General features: G+C 48.5%; 1 protein-coding gene across 5 annotated transcripts in view; it reads left to right on the forward strand.

Annotated features, from left to right (window-relative positions):
• Positions 1-27,292, forward strand: part of LOC126545415 (uncharacterized) — a 55,139-nt gene that overhangs the window by 10,777 nt on the left and 17,070 nt on the right. For 4 of the 5 annotated variants that reach the window (XM_055061575.2, XM_055061572.2, XM_055061574.2 and 1 more), the window contains exon 2: positions 10,105-10,256. The gene's annotated coding sequence lies outside the window, so the exon portion shown is untranslated. Of the gene's footprint in view, positions 1-1,250; positions 1,352-10,104; positions 10,257-27,292 lie in introns of those variants that run through there. The other variant, XM_055061576.2, reaches the window with a different exon arrangement.

A 27,292-nucleotide genomic window follows, 5' to 3' on the forward strand; every position in this document is an offset into this window, starting at 1 on the left:
TAAACGTTATCACGGAAACAACTTCGTTGGGTGTCCCGGAGCACGCTAACTTTTCAAATAAGACTGAAGTCCTGAAAGGAATATTTCAGTTTTTCTAACTAATCGCACTCAAAAAAAAAAAAACAATGCAACTTAAGACGACTAACAACAAATATACCGTTGCCCTCATACGTCTAAGAGGAGCCACCGTATTTTTTAAAGTTTAGATCATGTTACTCGAATCGTCCGGTACATAAAGAGCGCAACAACGTACTTAATGCTTTGAAAGGTGAATGTTAACCGACAGAATGAGATACAAAGGAATCACGCAGAAAATGCGCTGGAACGAACATATTTGCAAAGAATATTGAGGTACAGAGAACTGATTCGGCTGTGGATGCTGCTGCAAGCAGCGATTCATGGCTTGCGTTCTGGCTTCTATTATTTACCCCTTCGTATTTGGTACTTCCAGGCTCTCCCTGCGTCCGTTGTGTTCACCCTTCACACGAAGATCGCGACCAGCCTACTTTTGCTGCCATATAACCATATGGCTCGGGTGGTGATCATATGATCGCCACCGTAATTTATTTGAGAACCACGTACGAGACACCTTCTCTGAAGGACGCATTTGTACATCTCCCGCATGTCTTTTTTTTTTTTTTCATAAATAGTGTGACGGTGTTTCGCCGAATTCGTTTTTATTGTTCTCTCTTTCTCTTGAAACAGTGTACTTGCGCAACTGCATTTTGTACGCTTGCGTAGAAGCTCCCCTCAGGTGTTCACAGCTGCGGAAAGGTTCATGAAAGTATTAGAATAAAAAGTCTTCCACCCGGCTTTCCTTTGTAAGTTCGTGCTGCACTCCGATGAATGGCAATTTTTTCCCTTTCATATACGTCGTTCTGCGTATTGTTGTTAGTCTATAGCTCCTGCAGTGTGCTTCACGCATCAACTACCCGGCCGCATGCTGGACAACTTGGATGGCACAGTAGTGAATATGAGAATCCTGCATTCCGTATTATGCAAATGTATTAAGTGTGTAGAATGAGGGACGTCGATGAAATGTACTATCGAAAATTGATCTTAAATTTGTGCGCTTTAGAACTGTTCAATGAAACTCTGCGCGAAGAGGAAATGTGGAGCGTGAAATATTACTACGGCCCGCTTATTCGGCCACCACGTGAAGCTGTATTTATTGGTTAATTTTTTTCTTTTCAATTTTTATCGTCTGGGCTTCCAGAGCCGTTCTGTTCTGGCCGCAACCGTGTCGGCGGGGGCCACGCACCAGTTGATATCGGCAACGCACGTTCTGGAAAGACGTGTTTCTCAAAACAATGCAACGCGAAGAGGCGACCTCTTTCCAGCAACTCCCCAGGTAGATTTTACTGCTACTGATTCCGCGCACGCCCTCTTTCTAGTTCCCGAGGTTGCATGAGCAGGTAAAGTAAATCCAGCCAGCCATTCTGAATTGATTCACGTCTAAGAAGAAAACAGGAAAGAACCGCGAAGAAGCAGAACGAACCGCGTATGCATGAGCTCACGTAGCGCAAGCGCAGAGCCGTGGGCGCGCGTCCATGTTCGAGCGTTAAGAATGCGAGTAGCCGTGCAAGCTCTATGCCGTGACGTGGCGTATCTTGGCAGCCTTGTGACCTGCGCTGCACTGTGTGTGAACGAATATCTCTAGTATGTCGCTCGGGTTCGATTCTTTGGCGAAGAGATAGTGTGAGCAGAATATTACATTTGGCAGCCACTGGAACATCCCTTGAAAGGAGGCCTTAAAAATCTATGCGCGATTGGTTTAGATGCATTCGTGATGCTGGTTGTAGTTGTACTCATGACCCTAAATATACTTCTAACGTTTGTTAAGTCCAAGCCCGTTCGACGCGAGCTTTATACGTATATTAAGGCAGTGCTTTAGCAGCTCGAAAAAAGAAGCTTATGTCTCGACAACAAGCGATCTTTTTCCATTAAGAGAAGTAGATGTCGCTTTCTTGCGTCTCAAGAAGATCGTGTCTCGTGTCTGATGAAGATAGCAGCGCGAAAGATGCGACCCAACGCGGAGAACAGGACAGGCGCAGGGAACCCAAGTGCTTTGAGATAAGTAGCCAATGCGTTTTGCTTTAAAACAACTGAAATGTGGACAGTCCCGGTTTCTCACAACACTAGGCGAGCGATTATTGAGAGCCGGGCCTCGTCGAGAGACACGGTGCTCGCGTAATCTCACGGGAGACCACGCGAAACGAGCCTCTCCGACTCGTGTTCGACGGCCGCGAGCTGTCTGGAACGGTTCGCCGGAGCAATTTATTATTTCGAGATGGGCCTCCCTTCCGGATCAAGGAGGCCGCTAATCCGAGCTGTCAGATTAACTGCAGCGTCCATTTGCCGCCGCCGGGAGCACCGTCCGGAGGAGTCGATCGGCCGCCCAAGATCGAGCCGTGCCGGCCCCATTAGGCGCGACGGCGGCCCTGATGGGCCTCACTGGGTGCACGAGACGGGCAGACAAAGCGGTGCCGAGGACGCTCATCATTAGCCTGGCTGCAATTAAACGACGCCACTCGGCCTGTCCCACGGCAGTCCCGACTCGCCCGCCACGGGCTGCGCTGCAGCCGTGCGCGCGCGTCTGCATGTGTCTGGCCGGCACGCAATTGCCGCGCGCGGCACCTGTGCCTGCAGCTTCTGCTGCGCGTGGCGCCTACGTTCAATTTTCCGCGAATGCGCGCGATACGGCCCGAGCATGTGGCGCACACGCGCGCTGTGTGGGTCCAGGTGGATGCGCGTCCGCCTGCTCGAACGAAATTGTCAGCCACCCACGAGGTTATTAAACGAGGTAGCCAAGACGAGTACACACGCCGGGTCATTAACCAGCGTACTGTCGTTGACTTACAGCGCTGTCTGCTCTTGCTCAAAATACGTTGGTGCGATGGTGGCTGCCACGTGCCCCGGATGAACATATGCATCGCGCCCTAACAGATCAGTGCTGAATATTCTTCGTTTCGTTAACAAAACAGATGATAGAGATGGTCGCACTGGTCTGGACGTGACGGGCTCTTGATGATGTTACCGTTTTCAAAACGAAAAAAAAAAAAAATTGGCTTCGTTAGTTCTAACCGGCCTCTGCTGGAGGGCAAAACAAACTAGTTCTTCAAATAGCAAACTTATGTGAAGGGTAGTGTGGAAGACTCTGGGAATCGGGATCTATTTACACGAGGCATTTTTGCCTTTCGCCAACTATCGGGCTGTGTTGCCGAGCCTGTGTCCGCACATGCTTTAGCGGGGTGGCACCACCTCAAACCACCCACGCGGCAGCTTTGCCTGTGGTGAACTGGCGCGCGTGCGATGCCCGGCGGATCTTCGTGCGGCGTGGGCGGAAAAAAAAAAAAGAAATGACGTGCCAGAGACCCTCCCTGGGTATCTGGCAGACAAAGCTGCGGGAGGCTCCGCTTCCAAAGAAGGTGGGTGTAGAGGGGGGCAAACGACCGCTCGCATTCTCCGTGCGCGAGGGGCACCTTATCGTGGCGCCGCCTAGTGTTTCCCAACTACTATGCCCCGGTTCGTCGTCTTCATCGCGAGCCGAGCCCCCTTTCCCCACTTCCTCGCGCTCTTGGCTTTTCCTTGCAAGAAGAGCACGCAGCTGCGAGGGAACACACAGAAATAAGGGAGAAAGACGAACACGACCAGCGGCAGAATGCCGCGGGGGCCAGGAATGGAGTTCATGCCCGGCCGCACGGAACGCTCTTTCGTTTCTCTGCCGCCACCCACTTGCAAGAACGACGCGATTCCCAGCGCGAGGACACTCCATTTCCCTGCGGCCGGGCTGGCGTTCTTCAACATTTCGTGCCACGCGAATCTTGTTTCGTGCCATGGGTGTCCGTCGTTGCGGTGCGTTTTCTTGTCGCTTAATGTGCTCGGTCACAAGGAGACGGCGCACGTCTACAAGAGTGCACGCCTGCCGTAAAATGAGACCCCCGTGTGCCGTATGCATTCCCCGCCGACCCCTCCCCACCTCCGTCCTCTGATGCGGTCCGGCCACGACCCCGTGAAGCTCACTCTGGCGGTCGGTAGATTGCGGCGCGAGTGCGAATCTTCTCCTGCCCGCACTTCTGATGTCTTCTGTTGGCTTTCCTTGCTGGGCGAGGAGCACTCGTGGCCGCGTGCTTGCCGATAGACCTCGTGTCCGGCGCGCGGCAATTGCACTACCCAACACAACTCGCTACAGGGCCATTACGACCCGACGCACCAGCCCATAAACTCACAAAATAGCCCTGCGTCTACCTGGTGTGGCGTCTGCAACGTTCGTCCCCCATTTCGCGCCGATGCTCTTTTATGCTTTTTCTTGGCATCATTTTCCGCTGGCTTCGTATCGTTGGAACTGACGAAAAATCCGAGCTCTTCGGTTGTCTTCATATTTCTCGCTCTTTGCATAGCGAGTGTGTCGACTCCGGCAGCCTTGACGCCTTGGTGGTTCATTGGCCAATACCTGCTCCTAGGTTCGCGACTACGTGAATCCTGCGGTTGCAAGATTGTTCTACAACTGCTGCCATGGCCGTGAGAGGCGCTAATACACTTAAGGTTAGGTTTAGCACACATACACAATTTCCCAAGAACGTGGATGGGGTGACATGATGCGGAGATTGTGCGTTTCTCTCCCACCGGTGGCTGGTTGTCGTCCGGTTTCGTTTCCCTTTTCCTTATCATTACTGCGTTACCTATATTAAAAAAAAATTGATTTCCTCTTTTCCTTTTATTGTCTTCAGACTACAAAAAACAAAAAAACAAAAAAAAAAAAACGAGCCCCTCGGTACTGGGTTTTAGCACAAGTGCACACCTTCTTATTCTACAGGAAACATTTACGTCATGACGCATTGCTGGCTGTTATTTTTCGGCGCGAAGTGTTCTCTTCGAGTTATTTTGGACACGCAGTATCGTCCATACGGCTTTCGCGCACGTGGGACGAAATGTTTTCCTCCTTCACTTTTGCGTTTATCAAAGTGTGCCCGATGTTCATTGTAACTGCACCGTGACCCTATGGCGGCGCTGATATCGAGCAATGGATTTCGATGAGAAACTATGCAAACTTTTGCGGGCTGATTTTGCAAATTGACATAAATTAAAAAAAAAAACATTACTAGTACCGATATAGTGGGGTTGAAGACCCAAGGTAATTCACCGTAGAAAGGACTTCCTGTAAATGTAAAATACAGAATCATAGTAGCAACTATCAAGAATCACAGCATCAAGAAATAACTGCATTTAACGCTGATAACTAATTTATCTTTTGCTGCTTCTTCTTCTGAGTTCACTAAGGCTAGTCCGGAGATCACGCGGAAACTAAAGAAATGCGTAAGGAAAAAGTTCGGTAATCTTCTTTTGCGTTCTGTATCTTTTATTTTTTTGTCCAGAAAATATTTAGCGGGGGATCGTTCATTGTATGAAAACTGGCGCGTGTTTTCAGATGTTGTGAAAGTATGCCGGGTGCTTCAACGATGACATTAATTGTTAAAAGCAGAGTGTATTATTTCAGCTACGCAGCATTCATACTTCTATAGCGCTGGTAGCATCAATCAGTAATCTATGTTCTTCATAAACTTTTTCATAAGCGTGACCTAGAAAAAGGTTTTCTCTCCTTGTTTTCTTCTTTTTTTCTGGATGATGTGTCGAATATTCTTTGTACATAGTATATTGTTTTCTATCGTGTTCTGCTTTGCTGTACGTTGCCCGAAGTGAAGAACGAAGAGTAGGCCCAGTCAGGAGACAGTCTCCTTTTGCCTCTCTTCGTGGGAATTTCTCGAAATGTCCGAATAAAAAATGAAATGTTGGCTGCTTTGCACGGCCGTTTGCTAACCAATAACTCTCGTAGTACTAATTGGTTATTTACGTTTACATGAATGCGTCACCAACGTGTCGCATTCTTTAGCGCGCCACGGTAATTGCTATGCGACAACGTTTAATGTGGCGCATCCGCCCTCGTCCGGAACAAGCCGGAACCTGGGGACACGTATTCTGCGACGATCACTTTCGGCGATACTATCACCTCGGCCGTCAGGTGTGCGCTGATTGGCTGATTGAGCAAAACCGGATGAGTTGATTGATCTAGTTGAGCTCTACGTCATGCCAACATGCTATCGCCGAAAGTGATCGTCGTCGATAGCCGGTGAGTGGAGGAGAGCACACGGCGGCTGCCGTCTCTCTCCCTCACTGCGACACCAGCGTTTACATGCACCTTCGAGACTGCTCGAACTACCCTCTCGTGTCGGATCAATGCGATTCACCTCCATAGCGCATTGCCGCCGTTATCGTGAATGCGATGCGCTGAAAAAGCGATGCGCCACTTGTCGCATTCGTGTAAACGCCGCGTTTGTGTTGTGTTCTCAATCCTCGATTTTCGCGCTGTTTCCACAAGAGAGAACCCTACTTCGTTCCAATAGTCTGTGGACGAGATAATATTGGCTGGAAAATGCATTTCTCGCGCATGCGCGCACTATTTCTGGAAATGGTACATTAGATTAACTCAAGCTACAATCTATGGCACACTTCTGAACTTTTGGTGACGTTGATCTGAGAGATATAGCGCCCTCACTGCTTGGAAAAAGGTTCCTACAAAATAAAGGGCTCATGGGACGGAATGTCTCAAATTATTTAATGATATACTACGAAGGGGCTTGTGATCAATTTTACTAGACTTGGCTGTGCTTTGTACTTTCATTGTTTTTTTTTTTCAATTCCAATGATCCATGAGATAACCTTCCGTATAATGGTAAACCTTAATATTTGTCACGTTTAATATGAAAGAATAAGCTTGCGATGGGAATGTTCGGCCATCTGAATGGTTTCCTTCGAGGGATATCTCTTGACGTGACGCTCAATTATGTATCCAGGCTTGTAAGAAAGTTCGCGGCGATCGATTTCAGCGTTACGTTAACCTGCCAAAATTTTCTTCGCAGCAAATGGCGAATCACATCGGCGCTCATTTCGGGCAAGTTCTGTAGACCAATTAAACCTCATGAGCGCTCGTTCGACAATTTCTTGCTGGACGGGTTTGGTATTCATACTCGCGAAAGAAAAGACAAATCGGCTAACAGGACCAGTGCCCATTCCGTCCACTTCCTTTGTGCAATCCTCTACGCTAGTTTTTCTGCTTGTTGAAGTCACAGGAATTTCTCCAGATTTGTTTAGTTTCTACATTATCTCCCATCCCCAGGGTAGGGTAACAAACCGGAGACCGATATCTTGTTGACCTCCCTGCCTTTCCTCTTTATCTCTCTTTCTCTTGAATTAATGATCAAGATACAGTGATAACTCTGATAGTAAGAACAGACATTTTAACACCAAATGAGTGAGGGAAATGGACTGACACCGTCTCCTGCGATGAGCACTTTCATTGTTTACACTGCCCACGACGACGACGACGTACCGCTGACTTGTTTCGTGGTCGACGCGACCTTGGTCAGTTTTTTTGTTTTGTGTACGCTTTTTGTTTTATACATTCCTATAGTGTCGAAACCGGCGTTTTTCCTGCTTCAAACGCTGCAGCCACGCTTGCCACGGCAACCGTTCGTCGTTGTGTGCGGAACAAGGCGGAAAAAGGCCGTGACGTGTGCGCCCCCTAAATATGAGCGTAGGGCGTGGTCTACTCTACGAGCTACTGTAGTCTACGAATAGAATGAATAGACAGCGCCGTGTCGTCCGTCTTTTTTTTTTTTAACCTCTAAGTTTGCGCGCAGTTATCACTCGTGCGAATACCTTGCGCTGCTAAGCACTAGGTCGCGGGGTCAACTCCCGGGCCGCCTTTCGATGGGGGCGCAATGCAAGAGCGTCCGTGTCCCGTGCATTGGGGGCACGTCGAAGACTGAGTCGCCCACTACGGCGTGCCTCATAATTACATGGTAGTTTTGGTTCGTAGAAACCCTAGATTTTCCTTTTTTAAACGGGCAATTAGGTTTCGATTCACCTTTCATTAGTAATGGGCAAAGTGTGCAACAGAGGGTACCTGGGGGAAGTGTGGAACGGGCGAAATAGTGCTACCAGCCGACAATGCAGGATGTTCACAGAGACTAGCAAATACGTGTGGCAATGAAGCGACATATCTAGGCCTTAATTTTAGCGTAAAGAAATCGGCAAATATTGATATTTTATGAGAAGACGAGTAACAACGTGGTATCAATCCGACAGTAAGTCGTCATACCCACAGTCAAGCAATATAATTACCTCGGTGTATATATGAACGAAGGAGAGAACCTATATTTAAACATCCACCAGGATAATGTGAGGATGAAGGGCATTGAAATGCAGCAATAATGGAACATGTTTCCCCAAGGTGCTCTAATAAATGAGGTGGTGCGAGGAATTTGGAATTTAGTAATGGTGCCGGTGCTAATGTTCGCAAATGCCATTCTAGGCTTAAAGCCGGAGTTCTTGTTGGGATTGAAATTTAACGGAGAGCGGCGGGCCGATTGCCATTGGAGGCCCATGGTAAAACCACAAATGAGGCAGTGCAGGCAGACATGTGGATTGGGCTTCTTTTGAAGTCGGAAGCGCAGAGCAATATTAGTTTCGAAGAAAAACTCGGAAACATTGGTGAAAATAAATGGCCTGCTGACGTGCACACATCATTTCAAAAGCGTAGACACGGAATGACGCAAGAAGGCAAGAAGGTTGGCAACCAAGTACAGGATAATTGAAACTGTAATAGACGACCCAGTGCCATCAAAAAGAAAATCAGAGAAACAGACTGTAAATTGGATGCAAGGGATGTTGGGGGGGGGGGGGGGGGGAGACCGTGAAGGGCTAGAAACACGGCAAGGAATAAATCAGGAGGGATAATCTGTGCGATAACACAGAGCATTGTCGTTGCTATTTGAGGCCCGAGCTCGCTGCTTGAGCGCAAGATCATAGCGGAGCAAATATTCGCAATAGCATGACGCAGAATGGTTGCTTGCTGGGCTAGTTAGTTCATTGGAATTTATGTAACAGCGGGAAACAAGGAAGAAAGAGGCATTTGTCTGCTGCAGCAAAAATCCAGACATGACTCAGTAAATCATAATAGAACGCCAAGATATTCACCCAGCAAGACCCGTAGGATACGAACGCCTTCCTGTAGCATATATAATTCCTGATTAGCTAAAGCGGGCTAGGTGACTGTCACCGCCCCGTTTCGAAGAGGATGCCATTAGAAATGGCATCCTCTTCTAATGCCATTAGAAATGTTCATCACCCTGAGTGAATGCTAGTCGTTGGTCTCAGTTATTGTCTTGTTCTGCACCCTTTTTCGGGTGTACGAACCGGAAATGTTCCACCTGCCGTAGTCACAATGCCGACGGTGCTGAGATGGCAAGACTCTTTGTCATTGTTGTTGAAAGTGGGCAGCGCTGTATTAGAGTGCGCGATATCTTTTAAAATTGGTGAGGACGGAAGGAGGCAACCTTCTCCTCTGCGCGGTTCCACGATGCTGGCGCGCCGGTAGCATTCATCGCTGCTTCCGGGGAAGCGGCGCCTCTTTCGGGAACAAGTGCTGGGGCGAACTTTGTTGAACCCGCGGGCGTCGGCTATTCCGGAGCGGGTTGACTGGCACCGTGCCACGAGATGGAGCGCCCGCCATGCACCTGCTGACGCCGAGACAGTCTTGAGCCGCACATTGGGCACGCATGCGCGCGCGAGCTCGGCGCCCCGCTATCTTGCACGGACCTTGCCGTCGACGCGGCAACGTGTGTGCCGGACGTTTGACGAGTGCGTCGGGGCAACACCATGCGGCGATTGGGCGCAGCGCGCGTTTTGGCATTTGGTGTCAGATTCCATCGGGTATTGTTGATGCAGAGACTGAGCGGAAAGCGGGCAGTGGGGGAGAAGAGATACTCTTTTCAAGGCCGCCCTTTTTGAACGCCTCAGTACCATGACGCGCCCACTGTTTACTTAGGAAACGGGAACCCCGAGACCTTATTGGAAAGCTTGAAAGGAGGTGGTGCACGGGGCCAGAGCGGTGGTGAAAGCGGGATGGAGGGAGAGAATTATTTGGTGGGCGCTGAGTGACAAAAAGCTGGGGCAAGGGATAGCTTATCTTTGGCTTTACGGCCTTGCAGCCTCAAAACTTGAGTTGACAAAAGACAGACCCCCCTCGCCATCTCTCTACCGCAGGCAGTGTCTGGCTATGCCTCCTCCGGACCACGTCGCAGTTCGATGCCGACCAGATCGACAGCAGCTGCAACGCTGACCAGCCGGTGCAAGTAGACTGAACGAGCGAGCCACGTGTTCACGCTTCGAAGGATTTACTGCACGCGATCTTCCGGGTGAGCTACCACGTTTATTGGATGCTTATGTTATACGTTCCAGTTTTACTTATTTCATTGTAGAATGACTAAGGTGATGTCATTTTCTGGACAACAGTCTGACTGGTTGGTTTGCTATGCGTCCAGATATTGTCTGCACCATGAGTCTGTGATCGTGAACATCTGGCAACAAAGAATTTCTCTGCACGTGTGTGTATGTTTTTCGGTTCTTTTTTGTTCTTGCAGTTCGTCTGAAGGTAATGAAATTTCGGATAGCATGTTTAGTCAGGAATTTAATTTGTCTGCGTGTGGGGTGCAATGTCGACCAACGTTTCTCTGCATTGGTGCTGCGTGCACGTTTTTGATAGTTGTGATCTTATCAAGAGGTTTGAAAGTGCTATCATAGGACTTCAGCAGTGGGAGCCCCCCCCCCCCTCCCCTTCCAAGAAAGATATTGAGAAATAGGAAACAAGGGGAGAGCATAATCAGTGTAACATGCAAAGCTCGTTTTGAAGACTTGACTTCCTTTTGCATAATGTCGAGCAGGTGATGACCTTACTGCTTTAATTTAAATCAAAATAACCTGTATCATGTGGGACTAGTGGCCGGTTGTGATATCGTCACGTAGAAGGAATGTTGCGAGTGTCTCATTCAGACATATAGTATGTGAGCTTTTTTTGATGCACACTAAAGCTCGCATCAAACGAAGGGGGCCAGCAACCGTGATAAATCAAAGCGAGTCTGTATTCCGCCGTTTGGTGACATTGTTTCGGTCTCAAAGTTTTCGCCTGCCAAATATTTTGTCTACGTGGCATTTTTTCCCTCGAACAGCCGTGATATAACTAAAAATTTATCGCCACGTTCGCTTCACAGTGGCTGGATGTCCGAGTTAAACGCAATCGTGCATTCGGCAGATTAATTTCTTTTGATGAAGTCGTGTTTTAGCTCGTTAATTTCACTTCATCAGTTTTACTGATGAGTGTAGTGTTTGAAAGTATACGTTGTCGGTGCCGGGAACGCGGGCGAAAGCACTACCAAGTTGTGATAACTGGCGATGGCTGTAGCATATACGTCGAATTATTTATTATCAGTGCCAGGGTGTATCGTTTATACTTCATCGCAAGTCGCTAAAGCAAAGCGTCTTTGCGTACCCACAAACCCAAACTCATTTGTATGCGTGGCCAATAGCGTCCCCTATTTCTGAAACTGCCTAGTGTTCAGAATCACAGTTGCCCAGGTTGGTACGAATTCGTGGCTGAAATAAGAAATATCACGAGAAACGTGAACGAAAAAGACAAAAGAAGTGGACAAGACATGTTTTCTGCCTTGTCCACTTTTTTTTCTTGGGCTGTTTCTTTTTTCCTACCGCGGTCGGAGCTAACGGAGCTGACGCAACTCGTTTCTCGATGCCGGTTTGGCCGATAGGCATTCCGAAGATGTCGGCAAGTTCTGCATAGGTGATGTCGCGTTTGATACCTAATTAGCATCAGTCACACTTCACCAGCACCTGTCACCTTTCGTTAAGCTTGGAAATTGCCACCAACCGGCGCATTGGTGCGTAGACGACGGGGATGTTTTTGGTTATATATATGTTATATATATAGAACGAGAAGCACAACTTCGCGGTTGCCTAACCGTTTCGATCGGTCGACCGCCCTTCCAAGGTCTAGAGTAAGTTCTCGCGACATAGTCTCTTCATATATGTAGCTACACACGAAGAAAAAAAAACGAAAGAAAGCAAAAAAGAAGTGTGAGCAAGAGCACAGGGGTAAAGAGATTACTCGTTGGTTCCAGGGGTATTCACCCGAAGACACATAGTGATTCGCGGAGACGCGCCCCTCATCAATGGCAGTGCTTGGGTCATTGACGCGTTCTCCAAGACGAGTGTCATGGGGTTAGGAAGTCAATGGCGTAAAAAAAGTAATGCGGTACGTGTAGACGTACCGTAGTTCGGTACGTCTACCATGTAGACGTATTACACGGTCGACGAATGTGTTACATGGTAGACAAACACGTAAGCTATTTTGTGGTGTTCTGACCGAATGAAGGCGTTGTAATATGAGAAGAATGTGTAAAAAAAGAAGAAAAAAAAGCAAAGAAAAATGGAAGGAACGAGACAGGGAGCAGTTAGCTCCGAACTAGGAACTGATCGTGGGGGAAAATGTAGACAAAACAATGTAGAAAGAAAGAAAAATGAAGTATGTATAATAATTTGGTGAAGTAAAAATTGAAAAAAAAAAAGAAAGGTAATGTGAACCGGAACATTGCGGTGACAGCTGGTCAGTACACTCCCCCAATCGAGCAGTAAACATTCTTTCAGCATCGCCCACGTATTCAGTTTGCATATGCGGTGGTTCAGTTATTTCGTTACTGTAGCCTAAGAGAAACGAGAGGTTTTCCATGTGTTCATTTATGCCGTTGTGGTTCTAAATTTGTGGACAAAATCTGACTCTCTTTGTTCCCCTTCATGAACAGAGTGGAATCTTGCCTGGAGTGGGGTCACACATATTTTGTCAAATTAATCCTCTGGCAGTCTGAGGTGTGTAGCGCTGTCGTGAGCTATGTGGCTATTTAGACGGAGTCTGAACGCGGTCCCAGTCTGACCGGATACTGTTGGTCGCAGACATCACGATGGAGCACAAAAGATCACATTACGTGATCTGCTTGTGGTATGTTTGTGTTCGTAATTATATATATTTTTATTTATTTATTTCGAATACTGCCAGTCTCTGGTTGAGACCTGAGCAAGTGGGAAATACATTTGTCAGGTTTTGACAGCTATAGTATCGTTGTCCACAGCAGCTCTGCATAGGCAATACTTACCAAAAAATTCTACAGTAATAAAAGGCGAAAAACAGCCAATTAGAACGAACAAGTTTCAAAAAGTAAATACAGGTTCAAATGTTCAGAGCCGACAGAATGACCTCATCATTAGTGTTTAAAACGCGTTGTCTAGTTGGGAACAAAAAATTGGAAATGAGTCAGCGGTAGACGCGTCCAGGCAGTTCCATTGTATGTATATATATATATATATATATAGCGGAGTAGCAAGCAGTATTTTTTTCGTTGTTATGATTTAATTATGTAATTGTAATTATCCAACTCGATAAGTACTGTCCTAATTATTAAAGTGTCAATAAGGCATTTGTAGGCACAGCCAAGGGACTTATAACTGCGGTATATTCGGCGACGTACTGATTGGGCGCAACTTTTTACCGACTGATACATACAGCCGCGAAATATGAAAAATACCACCTGACTGCGCTCCACCCGCATCATAAAGCAGCGTCCTCGAACTGGCTAGCTCTGAGTTAGCCAGATGAAATAAGGGAACTACAGAAAAAAACATCGTGGTCGCGCTAATGCCTCATCTGCCGCGCCGCTTCCGAAGCAACTCGTCGCCTTTGGTGTTAGTTGGAAACAAGCCGTGATAGCTGTTGTCTTAGCGTAGATAAAGGGCACAGGGGTTCTTTTCTTTTTTTTTTTTCCACAAGACCTATCACCGCGAAACACTTCAGTGCAAAGGTTTAAAGGTGCGTGCGTTCTGTTTCGTCCCAGCCGCCATGTCATTTCTCTAATGAGCAGAAGGCAAGCACGATCCTTGCCTGAGGAACTGCAAATGGCGGCAAGAGGAAAGCCGCGAAGATATATCAGTCATGTAAGTGTGGCGTTAGAGCAGGCGCATCGAAGATCATCCGAAATTATGAAATCTGTGACAAACCGGCAGCTTCAAGAAACAGTGGAGGACTCCATCTTCGAGTTCTAGCCTACGCACGGATGTTCCAGCGTTTATGGCCTCAAACACTCGTGCTAGCCTGCGCGACGTGACCGCCCAGGTACCAATTTCCAAGCCACCAGTTCGGAGAATTCTAAGAGAATTCTAAATGATTCAGCCTGTCCCCCGTACCACCTTAACCTGCACCAATGAATACAAAGATCTGGAGCACCGTCTTGGTTTCTCGAATTGGGTCCTCGAAAAAGCCGACGAGTCAGCGGATTTTTCGAGCAACATCATGTGGACAGGTGCAGACAATTTTTGCTGAAACGGCCATGTAAAAGCCTGTGTATATTGACACGAGCGAGTCAGGGAGGAAGGGCGACGCTAGAAACTAGTTTTCACCCCACCGCGTCGAATGTGCACAATGCCCTCTGGAGCTCCCTGGCCCTCCCCATATTAGCTAGCCTCTTGACAGCCGTAATTATCCGTGACTCCTCTCAGAAGCATTCCAGAAACTGCAGCGCTTCCCATTCAACTAAGGTGCGAGTCCAGCTGGGACGTAGATATAACTGCAGGGAGGAGGAAGGAAAACAGGCAGTTCCCATACAAGGGAATGGGGGGGGGGGGGGGAGGTGAGAAGGCAAGCAAACCCTATACGGCGGCGCGGTTGAGGGGAAACAGGATAAGCTTAAGTTCAAGGTACGGTATAGTACGTTGCTGCTATTTCTCAAGAATAAACACCATGCAAATATGGCAAGCGAACAAACTACGCAGGGCGTGCGGAGGCCGAGCCGCATTAATTAAAGCGCACCGCATGGTCCACGCGGCACCAACACTTCTGTGCCCGCCGCGGTAGCTTTGCGGCTATGGCATTGGTAGAGGTCGCGGATTTTATCCCGACCATGGCGGCCGCATTTCGACAGAGGCGAAATAGAAAGCGCACGTGCACTATTGGGATACGTTAAAGAACGTCACGGTGTCAAAATTAATCTGGAGACCGCCACTACGACGTGCCTCATAATCCGATTGTGGTTTTGGCACGTACAGCCCCATAATTCAAGTTTAATGCTTCTGCCACAATGCGATGTGCCATGTGAGGCAATGACTACGCTTAACCATCTCAGAGCTTTTGAAATATGGCGCACAACAACGCCTCAAGCAAACACCTCTTCCTGTGTGTTTTGTGTACTACGCCGACAAACAGCAGAGGTGCACGCAAGGTAACGTTTAACATCAACTCACTGCTCTCGTGTTAGGCTTAAACGTTGACAAAATTAAACTTTTGACGTCAACATCACCGCTAATTATCGTCAATCAAAGCAAACAGCACAGAAAGCTGCGCTCACATCGATTCCCACAGTGCGTGGGAACTGCATAATTTTTTCTTTTGTTTTGTACAGACATCCCGATTGCCAACTCGGCACATTCGGAAGTGGTACATTTACTTTCTTGGACGCATAGTTTTACCGTTTCTCTACACTGGGGTCTCTTCGCGGTCTACTTATTTCGCTTTCATTCTTGCCACGAGCCTGTTCTTGCAGTACGGATACGCACTCTTGAAAAATAAAACCGTCACTTTAAGTTGGCGTTGGTCCGAAGCAAGATTCTGGCGCGAAATATAGCTGCGCGCGCACTCTGTCGACGTGGTGCGAGCAGAGCCGGGATTTTGAAACATCTTATGCTTATTCCATTGCTTTTCGCATTTCGTGCGTGGTCAGAGTGGCGCTTCGGCCGCGTTATCAAGGGGCTTTTGTTATCAATGTGATCAGTCGGCCTTGAGAGTCGGATAATAAGTGTGAAGTAGAAACGAGAGGAAGGAATAGCTGCGAAGCCGCGAGACCTGCTGTTGGTACTCCTTCCGTACCATTATCAAGGTGATGTGCTGTTTCTTCGGTTTTGCGACAGGCAAAGCAGTTGCTTTCAATCAGCTTATTTGAGGGCGCTGCTTTACTAAAACAAACATATCACAAGCAGATTACATTATGGCGCCATAGCATGCATGCTTGCATATTTATTTATTTATTTATTGTAACTTGACTTTTTTGAATGGGCCAAGCCTATTTAGAAAGATGAGAAGCACAATATTGCGGTTATCTTTGGTTTACTTACCCAACGGTTTCGATCGGTGGACTGACAAATTTACTGTATGCCTTGAAAAAGGTCGATCCAAATATATATATATGTGTGTGTGTGTTTGTGTACACACACGATATATATATATATATATATATATATATATATATATATATATATATATATATATATATATATATATATATATGTATATATTAAAGTTAGCCGGCAATTGTCATATGAAGTATATATCCGATCAGAGGCGGCTCTTTGAGATTGGGCAAAAGGGAAGTGTTAGGCGGACTAATATTTGTGGAAATTGATACAGGTGTGTGCAGTGTGCACAGTATTGCATGTCTGCTTCGCGCAAAGCCACTTCTGACGTGTTTTTTTTTTTTTTTTTTTTCTAATTGCGGTGCAACTGTGGCGGACATCGCGGCCCCGTCATGCGCCGCTAAGACTACACATCAGCTCCTTTCTGCGATTTTGCTTCGCTTCTTTGCAGCGTACCGAGCACGACACACCTCTGACGACGTCGTAAATCCCAACGCTGTTCCGCGCCAAGTGCGATGTATTCCGGGGTGAATTAGAACTTACTTACGGCATCGCAGGCGTCCGAACTTTTGTTGTCTATGTTCTCTTTGATTTCTCGACTCTCTCCTGCCTATCGTTTCTAAATTAACATCAATCCTCTTCACTCCGTGGGCCAACGTTCAGATGCCAGCCTTCAATCTATACGTACAGTTAAAAGGCGCTGCCAGCGGGCGCTTCTCTCGTAGTTTATTAGAGAGCTTTAGAAATGCGCGAGACACAAACTGCGTTTGGGTTTTACGTCGGACACCCTACTTCACTGATTTAGCGAGAGCTCCAAAAGCTGGCCCAAAGGCTTTTCGTCGACAAATATGGCGGGACCCATCGAAGCTACGGCTCTAACCTAGCACCAAATTCGGCTCGATTCGTAGTAGCGCGTGAAGTTCGCAAGCTAGGAGAAGTGACTGCGGTTATCGCTTTCTCTCAACTAACGTGTGCTATGGAGATTGGTTCATTAGAGGCTGCTGATTCCGAATTCGATTGTCGATTTCATACCTCGTAGGCCGAACACGGCTTAACTTCGCTGGTGAAGGCACGGAAAGTTGGTTACTCAGAAATCAAAGGCAACAAATTGATTGCTGCTAATAGATTAACCTCTAAATTGTAATTACACGCGAAAACACGAAAATTAAGATTACTTTTCTTACCATAAAATGCTATATTTTATTTTAATATTTATAATAGCATTTCTTTGACGCCGTAGTGGCGCTGCAAGCGCAAGACGCTAATTGTGAAACTTTATCGTCGATATGTCTTGCTCCTACGTTGCCACCCTCTGTGCCATGACGTGACGACAGATACACTTCCTGGGAAATGAGACCGAAAATTGTTCGTGGAAAAGCGCTTATAGCAATATATTTAGGGTGCTCCGGGGATTGCCGGCACGTTTTCCAGTTTCCCGAGGACTTTCATTTAATGCGAACTAACTAAATAAAATAAATAAGTAAATAAATAAATGAATGCAGTGCCCCTTCAAAGAAGTTACAGCAAAGTTTCAGTTTCAGGTTTTGCATTACTGTCGTGTTCCTCCCGGGAGAATGTTGTCGCGTAGAGCGAAGTGTCCTCAATCGGTTGCACTCGGTGCGGGCGTGTGAGCAGCTGTGCGCGCGCGCCTCCTCCTCGCGAGGGTCTCGCTGGAGAAAAGAATCGCGGGTCGTTCGTTCCGCGCGGACCGTTTCAATTTCCGCGGAATATGCGGTGTATCTCGTTTGCGCGCCGGTGTGCAGTGCCGATATGTATGCAAGACGCGCCGCGGCGTTCCCTCGCGCGAGAGCCGTCGTGGCAGCCACGGGCAGCAAGGCCGCGTGCGTGCGCATGACCGGTCGCCTTTCGCCGCGCCCGGCGTTTGCGTGAACCGGCCGGCATTCATATTCATGGCCCGGCAGCGGCGAAAGCGCGGCGTGCTGCTACGAAGACGTTTATGCATACACTGCCGCTATTCGCTTCCTGTTAGTGCGGCTTAGCGGTTGCGGAACGGTGCGGTGGCGTCCTGTTTCGTTGACGACCGTCTCCGTAGACCGCATCTCTAATCAGTTGCGGCTCGCGCTAAGAAGACCGCGCTGCCGTCGGACACGTGTACCGCCCTCCTGTTGAACCGTAACAACGCAGCAGCCCCACCGATTGCACATTGATAAGTGTGGCTCTCTCCAGAAACTGATATGACTGCGGGCAGCTTCGCGCAGAAAAAGAAAGCGTGCGACCGCGTCTAGATGCCGCTGTGTTAGGGAATTCCTTCGTCAACTTGACCTCTTCTACGGACGTCCCGACTGCCTAATTTGGGAAAACCACGCTCCCATTGGGTTTTACAGTTTGTGTTGCTTGTGTGTAACACATTCGGTTTGTGCCCATTCTGTGCCAGAAGCGACTGTACCAGAACCGCCCATGAGAATGGGCGGTTACAGAGAGACGGAGCTTCTCACGTGATAGAGCCTGGGGCAAGTCTACGCTGCCAACGCAAGCGGTGGTTTCAATGAGCGAGTAATGCAGTTGTGCGGCTCGGCTGCCCCGGATGCGCTTTCAGAATTCTGCTCACTTCCCGTCGGTGCTGCGTGAAGAATGCAGCGACTTTACATTCATTGTCACTTGGCGAACACATCCGTGCTTGGGGTGTATTGCAACATATATATGTATATATATACACACACACACACACACATTCACACTGCTCTCTCCAAAGCCTCTACTAAAACGCACATTCAACGTCTGTGGCAGATACGAAATTCCTGCATGACGGTGATCTAGTACATGCGGTACATGGCGGGGATGTATACGACAGCCAGATTCAACGGCTGTCTTAAAGAATAACGTGAAGCTGATGCGGGGGCATTTTACGTCGAATGATGACGTTCATTGTTCATTACGCTAACCAAAGGTAAAACTTAGGCCCACAAGAGGTGCATTCGCTGGAGCAGTGTCGGGTATATACAGCCAGGGTGGGCTACAAATGAAAGCTCGGCGGGCCGCCTATTTGAGACTCGTGTACTGATCATGCGAGACTCCTGGCTGGAGTAGGTGACGTGTTGTTTCTGTGAATTCACTGGGGGACATGTCAGTGACAGTTAGATGCTTACGCTCCCATATCGATTTTGCGAGATTGATATAACTTCAACTGGAGAAGCTGCGTGTGTTGCGTGGATTGCACTGGCAATGTGCTCAGATCTAGATACACCTGATAAAGCGGGAGATACATGGCGATAGTGACGCCGTCATTGGACGCAGTCAGGTGAAATTACCGCCTTCGATCCGAGCAGAGGAGTGGACAAGGGTCTTCAAATTGGAAATGGGCACCCATCAGGAGACAGACCGTTTAGTGCCGAGCGATGAGCTCGCGCGCGCCCTCTTGTTCGCGAGCGCCATTTGTGGGGCTCGGGTCGCGCGCTCACGGCCGTTAGCCGGTCCGCAAATGACCACGAACCATTGGCCCGCTGCCGACACACATCATCGCTGTCAGCTGGCGTGCAGCCCCTGGAGAGAGCATCTTTTCTGCGCCCCTTCAATAGTAACCTCGCCGTCTTTGCGCTCATTGACGAGCAAATTACCTGTGACGGCGCGAAGCCATTTGGAGTGCAGGTACAGGCGTCGCCCAGATCCCGCGTTCCGGGTCTCATTTACCAATTGCTCAAGTACGCCCTCCTCCGAGAAACTCCCGCCGCTGCTCTGGCGACTGCGGTGGGAATCGAGCTGCGAGAATCAATGGGGGAAAGTCGATCCTGCTTGCCCTCGCCGGACGCTTTTCCTTTCCGGTGAGTTAGCGTTGGACGCAACGACCGCAATTCAACTTTCGACCCGCCGCAGGAATCCGAGCCCTCAGTAATGAGCCGAAGGAGGGGGAGCGCGCCGGGTGATTAGTATTGCAGCAACAGCGACCCTCCGACGGTCGGCCCATTGAACTTGGCTATCGTGCCTTAATTGAGGTCGTCCTTCATTTGCATTTCATTTGCATAATCGCGGACTGCACGAACAGCGGCGCGGCCTTCGTGCCCTTCTAGTTCGCAACCAGCCGCAGAGATGCGCCCGGAAAAGTTGCTCCTGCGGGCATGCGTTCCGAATCGGACGTTGGCGGGAGGCTGAGAGACCGCGCGCTTGCTCGTCTTTTCATCCTCGCTGCGACGATCCCCTCCCCCCCCCCCCCCCCCGGCACCTCTCGGGTCGAGGGCCATCGAGCTTTTTCAGCGCAATTTGCGAAAATTACTTTAGCTGCTGTGCGCTCCGCCGGAGAAGTGGAGGCCAGATCACGATAGGGGGATGATTTTTATCTTAATTTCTTTCGTATCTGTGCAATCCCTAATTATATTAAATTGCTCAGACATCGCCCAGAGTGAGTCCGAGGTTAACTGCGTTGCCGTTAAAGTTTTCCTTTTCTTTTTAGCTGCACCAAATTCTTCAATATCTTGTGGCATATAGCACAATTCTAACCTTTGAGCTAAATCACTCGATCAGGTGGCCATTACTTCTACGAGAAATCAAAATGCTTGATTGAATAATTAATCTAACTGCACGGATTACATTTAATTAATTACTTTACGTGTGCTAGCTAGTGAATTCGTAAGGCATATCCACTTGGAACAAATTCTGAGGGTGGCGCCGGTTTCGATATGCGGCGTCAAACTTGGAGTAAATACGCACTGTTGTTGCACTTACCTTTTTAGAAAAAGCTGTTTTATACATCGAAGCACAGAAGTACTTGGAACGCCAATGAACTTCGTGAGACACATTGAAAATTAATACCTAGAAACCGGTGTAGTCCTGAGAATTTGTCCCAAGTATATACACCTTGCGAACTCGCCGGCCATAATTCGTAAATTGAAATATGTGCTATAAAGGCAATAATTAAAAAGTTACTTGGCGTAATAACGTTAATTATTCAATTACTCATTTTAATTTCTCCTAGAAATAATTGCCACCTCATATAGTAATATAGATCAAGGGTTACAATTCTCCTATCGGCCACAGGTAAATTTTAAAAGTTGGGCGCAGGTAAACAAACTGAACACCCAAGCATAACGGTGCACCTTTTATTACCTATATCTGCGGCCTGTTCACAACGGTACTCTACTGTATAAGAACGTTGTTTTCCTTCAGGCCACTGTAGAAGGGGACACTGCGAATTTGAAACCCGCGACCACTTGTTACGGGCTCGAGAGATTTTCAGACTCGTTGCGGTTATCCGATTCATATTTAGAACAACGAGGACTTGCCATTTAGACGGTTTCATTTCAAGCATTGTGCGACACCTGCGCGGCATTGCTTCCACCTGCTAATCACGTGAGTGCGTCGCCTGCACGATCAAGCGGAGACATTGTACTCTCTGCTCGGGCGAACTATCCCCCCCCCTCCCTCCCCACACTACTTATTCCATTCGCCCCGACTGTGTACGTGGAAAAAAAGGGGAGCTGCTGGACGTCAGCCCGCCAACAGCAGGCGTCGCGGTGGGCTTCGTGACGCCACAGGATTTCAGATCGACTCGCGTGCGCCGCTTGCCGACTCGCCGGCGTGCCTCGAGTCCACTTTCTCTCGGGCTCTGGCCGCGCGTGAGTCGTCGGCCATCACGGTAGGCCCATTCGTTCCACTCGACTTCCTAGCTGCGAGCCAGTTTCGCCGATGGTGGGGCTGGGGGGAACCAGAGCCCCGAGCGCCGTGTTTGCCCCCCCCCCCCCCCCCCTGCATCGGCGATCTCCGACGGGTCTGCGTGCGCGCTCAGCCGGCCCGGATTCCCCAGTGGCACGGCTGCGCGCCCGACTGCGGCCAACCGGAGCACGGACCCGGAGCAGCCGCGAAAAATGGCGCTTGAATCGCCACGCATTCGGATTTGAGAAGCCCGCGCTCTCCAACTCCTCCACGTGTCTTTTTCCGTTCTCGCCATGATCCCGGGGCTGGTGTTCGTGCGGCAGTGGGAACTGCGCCCGGCTTCACTATTTCTTGTACACTGTCGCTGCTTTCTGGAAATCGGAAGCGAAACCCTAGGGGCACCCGCGATAGCTCTGAGCGGTGTATTTAATAGCAGTTGCAGAAGTGGGCGTCGCTTTTCGCTTCCTTCAACTGAAAGCGAGCGCCCGCTAGATTTAGTGGTTTCGCGTAGGTCGCGCTTGATTTGTGTGCAGAGCCATTGCGCTCTGCAGAGCGATTTCCATTGGCTTTTTTTTTTTCTGCTTTTCTCCCATCTTCGTCTCTCCTGTTGAAACATCTGGACGCAAGCGCCGTCTCCTGCACTTTGTGCGCGAGCGCCCAGAAACAAAGTGCTGAACTGCCTGGTTTCGGGGCAGCATTACAAAGTTGAGGAATGCTCTCGGCCGATAACGTCCCGGTCTTGCAGACGGGTCTTATAACGGATGGCCTTCTGTCAGCATATATGGTTCAGATTGAGGGCCATATATATCCTAAAAGCGCCGCAGACCAATACGTGTTTGCATTTGCATGCTAGCTTAGCATAGCCTGAGAACTTCAGTACATTAAACAATACAAAAACTTCAATTCAGGGACTCCCTGTGTCTCCGTCAAATATATTACCGACGCGGACGCGAGGTACATGCCGCTGGTATATGCGCACGTATTTAGAAGTGGTTTCGTGTAGCCGTCGTGGGCCAAGCAGGACGTATGTTTGCTAAAGCTCCTGTGTGCGTGTGTGCGTGCGTGCGTGTGTGTGTGCGTGCGCGCCCGCGAAAAATAGTGTTGGATGGGCGGACTATTCATTGGCCGCGCGTCTTATAGCTGTTGTTCCACTTGAAATGTAGTTGCGCGAGGTAACACTATACTCCAGAGGCAAGCATTAAAGGCGACATCTTCCGCCGAACAAATACGGATGCAAAAGCCCTGAAACACTAAGTACGGAGCCTTTGTGCAGTATATTTGGCGGCGGGTAACTGGCGAATAAGGCCGGAATAAACGCTTCTATTTCACGTTGCAGCCGCGGTACTGTTCGGGCTATATCTCTTCAGCGCGGAAGGTATAGTTTGGGATGCTGTTCCTGCGTGTGGAAGGTTACGAAATGGTTCCATATGTACGCTATCGCCTGGTTGGCCATATCTTCGACACATTTTCTTCGCTTTAGCTTACCAGCCACCTCCTCTTAGACGTCGAGCGCACGCATGTGCGACGCCTTCTTTCTTTCTCCTTTCGCTCACGTAAGTTTTTTTTTATTATTTCCCTTAACCAACTCTGCGCGCTTTCTTTTTCTTCGTTATTGCATGTACTGAACACAGACATCACAATAAAGCCAAAAGTAGTGCAAAAGAACCATCTCAATGCTGGGAAAGGGAGGTCAGCTTCGCGAAGTGAGCAACCAAGTCAGATGCTGAAGGCTGTAGGGCTCTTGGAACGCCGCTATCGCCACCAAGAAATACGCCTGTGTAGATTGCACGTCGACATCTGTGTGTCTATGTGCCATGCAGCTTTTCCATCTGTTATACATACCCAGAAGCATTACAGCCTCAAACGGTATGCTACGTTTGTTCTCAACAGCAAGGAACCTGATACTGTGCAGGTCCAAAGGAAAATAATTTCTTAAAGTTCGCTGCAGTATATCACAAAACAGCATTGCGTTGCCACAGTCAACAAATAGATATGCTCAATTATTTGGGTTTTCTGCGAAACGAGGAGACGGTGTTTTGGCAGGGTAGCTAGACCGATGCAATATTACTGCGGAAACCTATACTGTGGCTCAGCTAACGGACAGCGTATACTTCTGGCGTCCTGCAAGCCTTGATTTGCAACTCACGCACTGTGAATCGTACCATGTGCATTTGTCCTATTGGGTTTCAGGCCTGTACCTATACGTGTTTTCGACGACCATAAAAGCCTATATATATATAACTTACCGGTAATTTCTTCTACAAGAGCAAGAACACGTAAACAGTAGAAAATTCCAGGTGATGCGGCTCTCTCTCGCAGAACGATTCGCTTGCCGTGACTTCAGCTGGCCTACAAAACGGCTACAAAAGATACAACTTTGTTATAGCGTATAGCAACGAATGTCAGAACTTAGCGTTAGCATTGGGTGACGCGCACTGCGCATGCCCATGCGTAAGCGAGGCGTGCGCTATTCGCGATTTAGCGTTCAACGCTAACGCACGTGAGGGGGAGCCTTGCGTATGGGAACGTGGCTGCCGTCCCCTTGGATCTATCAAGTCGCCGTCCTGCACTTTTGCAGCGAAGCTTTCTTTGCCTCTTCCCTCGACTTTCCCACTGCTGCTTTAAGGAAGAGAGAGAGAGAAAAAAAAGATTATGGAGATGTATACAAAATGCTAGAATGAAAAACATGTATAGCATGCTTAATTCAAAACAGGCTAAGTGACTATTTGTCACCGCTGAGTGAGTCAGTGAGAGTACGGGTCGAGCTTTGGAAATGAAGCGCGATCGCGCAGCCTCATTCCCGAAACTGCGCGTCGACTAACCGGCGTTGTAGTTAAGTACCAATTTTACATTTCTCTCATAATTCGTCACATGGCGTTGCGTACATAAAACTTTCCGGCAAGGAAAGTCTCTTTGACAAGCGACTTATCTCTAACATTAGTTGCACCACGCTCTATTATGTTTTGCAATCGGCCATCATGCGTTGCACCATTTCCTTGCAAGTAAATCTCATTACCACTTTTTAATGCGAAAGATTTGTTTAGGTTAGCGCAAAACTGTTTGTGTTCAGCGCACTTTCACACTACCGGAAACCACTCGGAGAGGAGAGGAGGAGAGACAAAGAGGAGGAAAGACAGGGAGGTTAGCCAGTGTAAGTACCGGCTGGCTACCCTGTGCTGGGGAAAGGGGTAAAGGGAATAAAAGGAGAAAGAAGAAGAGGAGAAAAAAAAGAGAAATCGGAAAATTCACGCAGTAACGCGATAGTACGCGATACAACACTCAAAGGCGATCGCACAGTTCGCATGTCCTTAAAAACTTCAGCAAAGCCCTTAAGGCCTTGAGTGCCGAAGCCCGTCTGGACCAGTCTCCTAGAGATTTTTCCTCTGTAAAGAGGCGATTGTCCAGTTTTTCGAGCGTGGTCACGAGCACTGTTCTTGGCACTTTGTAGCTGGTACAGTCACAAAGGAGGTGCTCAATCGTCTCCTCGCAGCCGCAGGTGTCGCAAGTAGGGCTGTCGGCCATTCCAATGCGGAATGAATAGGAGTTCGTGAATGCCACGCCGAGCCACAGGCGGCACAGAAGTGTTGCTTCCGCTCGTGGTAACCCTGGTGGTAGACGGAGTTGCAGACATGGATCCAATCTGTGGAGACGTGCGTTCCTGAACTCATTGGTGTTCCACAGATTCTGCGTAAGCTGGCGGGCGAGGGAGCGAAGACTTGTGGCTGCGTCTGTTCGTGACAGTGGTATTGGTATAACGTGGGCACCATCGTGGGCCGATCGGGCGGCATCATCCGCACTGTGATTGCCCGAAATTCCGCAGTGACCCGGTATCCACTGGTAGATGATGTTGTGCCCCTTGTTGATTGCGTGATGGTGGAGTAGTCGGATGTCTGCCACTAGTTGTATATTTGGTCCGGGGTTGAAAGGGGACATCAGACACTGGAGAGCTGCCTTCGAGTCACATAAGAGGGACCATGACTGTGATGATTTGTGACAAATAAACTCTAGAGCAGCACGGATAGCTGCGAGTTCGGCAGCCGTCGATGATGTAATGTGAGACGTCTTATGTGAGACATCACTTTATCAACGTAAGAATAAAAATATTATTACAAAAAGGAGATAAACCTGAGAAAAGCCTGCGAGCATTTTCTTGCGGCTTTGTAAGTCTCCCCATTTTCTTATATTTTTTTTTCTGCTTGTTTATTTAGCCCTCCAGCTACTTATTCGCTCAAGTACCAGCAAACATAAACTTCGCAATTTTCTTGTCTTATCTTTACATGCCCATTAACCGCTTACAGATCGAAATATATTGAAAATTGGTCTAAGCCAACCTTGTCGCCTGGTTTTTTTGTTTTTGTTTTTTACGCGAAAGCACTAATTCTCATCGCTGGACGAACCTCGCCCGCCAATTATGCTCGTTCCTCGTGGCAGGAGCAATGAAAGAATGGGTTGCGCTAAGCCGACTAACATGCATGCAGGGACGAGCGGTGTCGCGATGGAAATAATCAAGGTTCATGAAAATTATCTTGCGAAGGTCAGCAATGCAGCACATGACTACGTAACCTTGTTTTGCCCACTAATTTTGTCCGTCCTGGTATCAGACGTTCCAGACCGCATTTTGCTGCAATGGCGCTAAAGCAGTGCGTGCATTAACGGACCGCAGCCACCACTTAGTTACCTGAGAATGACATCGTACTTATTTCGTGATATGCTTAATTAACGCGCTGAGCAGCAACAGGATTGAAATGTTTGTGCCCAACGGAGCGAGCGAGCCAACATGCAGCCCGCGCTGGAGAAACGCAGTATTACAGTGCAGACGCAGTAGCTGAACGCCAAATGCTGCACTTCATCGTCGCAAAACCGCCGACAAATCATTGAGTGCGCCACGACAACGGAACATCAAGGACGATAAACGAACGCCATACACCGTGTAAACTCTGGTGACTAGCAGACGACGCAATTGGCACTAAGCGTGGTGACGACGGCGACTCCGCTCGGTTTCGCAGGGAAGTGTCCTGGAACATTTTCTACGTACTGTTCTATAAGCCTGCAGACTCGCATTTCAAAAACTCGAGCAGCGCAGGTCGGCCGACAGCGTCGGCTTTCCTTCACGTAGCGAGCGCGCGCGCGCGGGAGCGAGTTCCCCCCCTCCTCTCTCTCGCTGACGTCACACGCGAGAGTGCGTCTTTCAAAGGTCTGGGGGCTAATAAAAGCGCTGCTACGTGAAATCGTGAGCCGTCTATTCGCCGAGGCAAGAAGAGCCTTCAGGAGGAGGCCGATAGAATCTGACCGATAGCGCAGATTTCTTCCCAGTTAGTTCGTTAGCGCATTTATTAACAGGTTAGCCGAAATCTGGCGCCTAGGCATTGTTTCTTGCAATGCATGTTATAGGCAACGTGTCCGCACGACGTATCAGTATTGATTTACGCAAGATATATATATATATATATATATATATATATATATATATATATATATATATATATATATATATATATTGATTTGCGCAAGAACGTAACTTCCTTAATGCGGCGGCAATTTGGGCGTGTTGGTGCATTTGGTCCGTCTTTTATTGCGCTGCCGCCTTTTCAACGCAACTTCTATTTTT

Source organism: Dermacentor andersoni, chromosome 1 (assembly GCF_023375885.2).
Source record: "Dermacentor andersoni chromosome 1, qqDerAnde1_hic_scaffold, whole genome shotgun sequence".
Lineage (NCBI taxonomy): Eukaryota > Metazoa > Arthropoda > Arachnida > Ixodida > Ixodidae > Dermacentor > Dermacentor andersoni.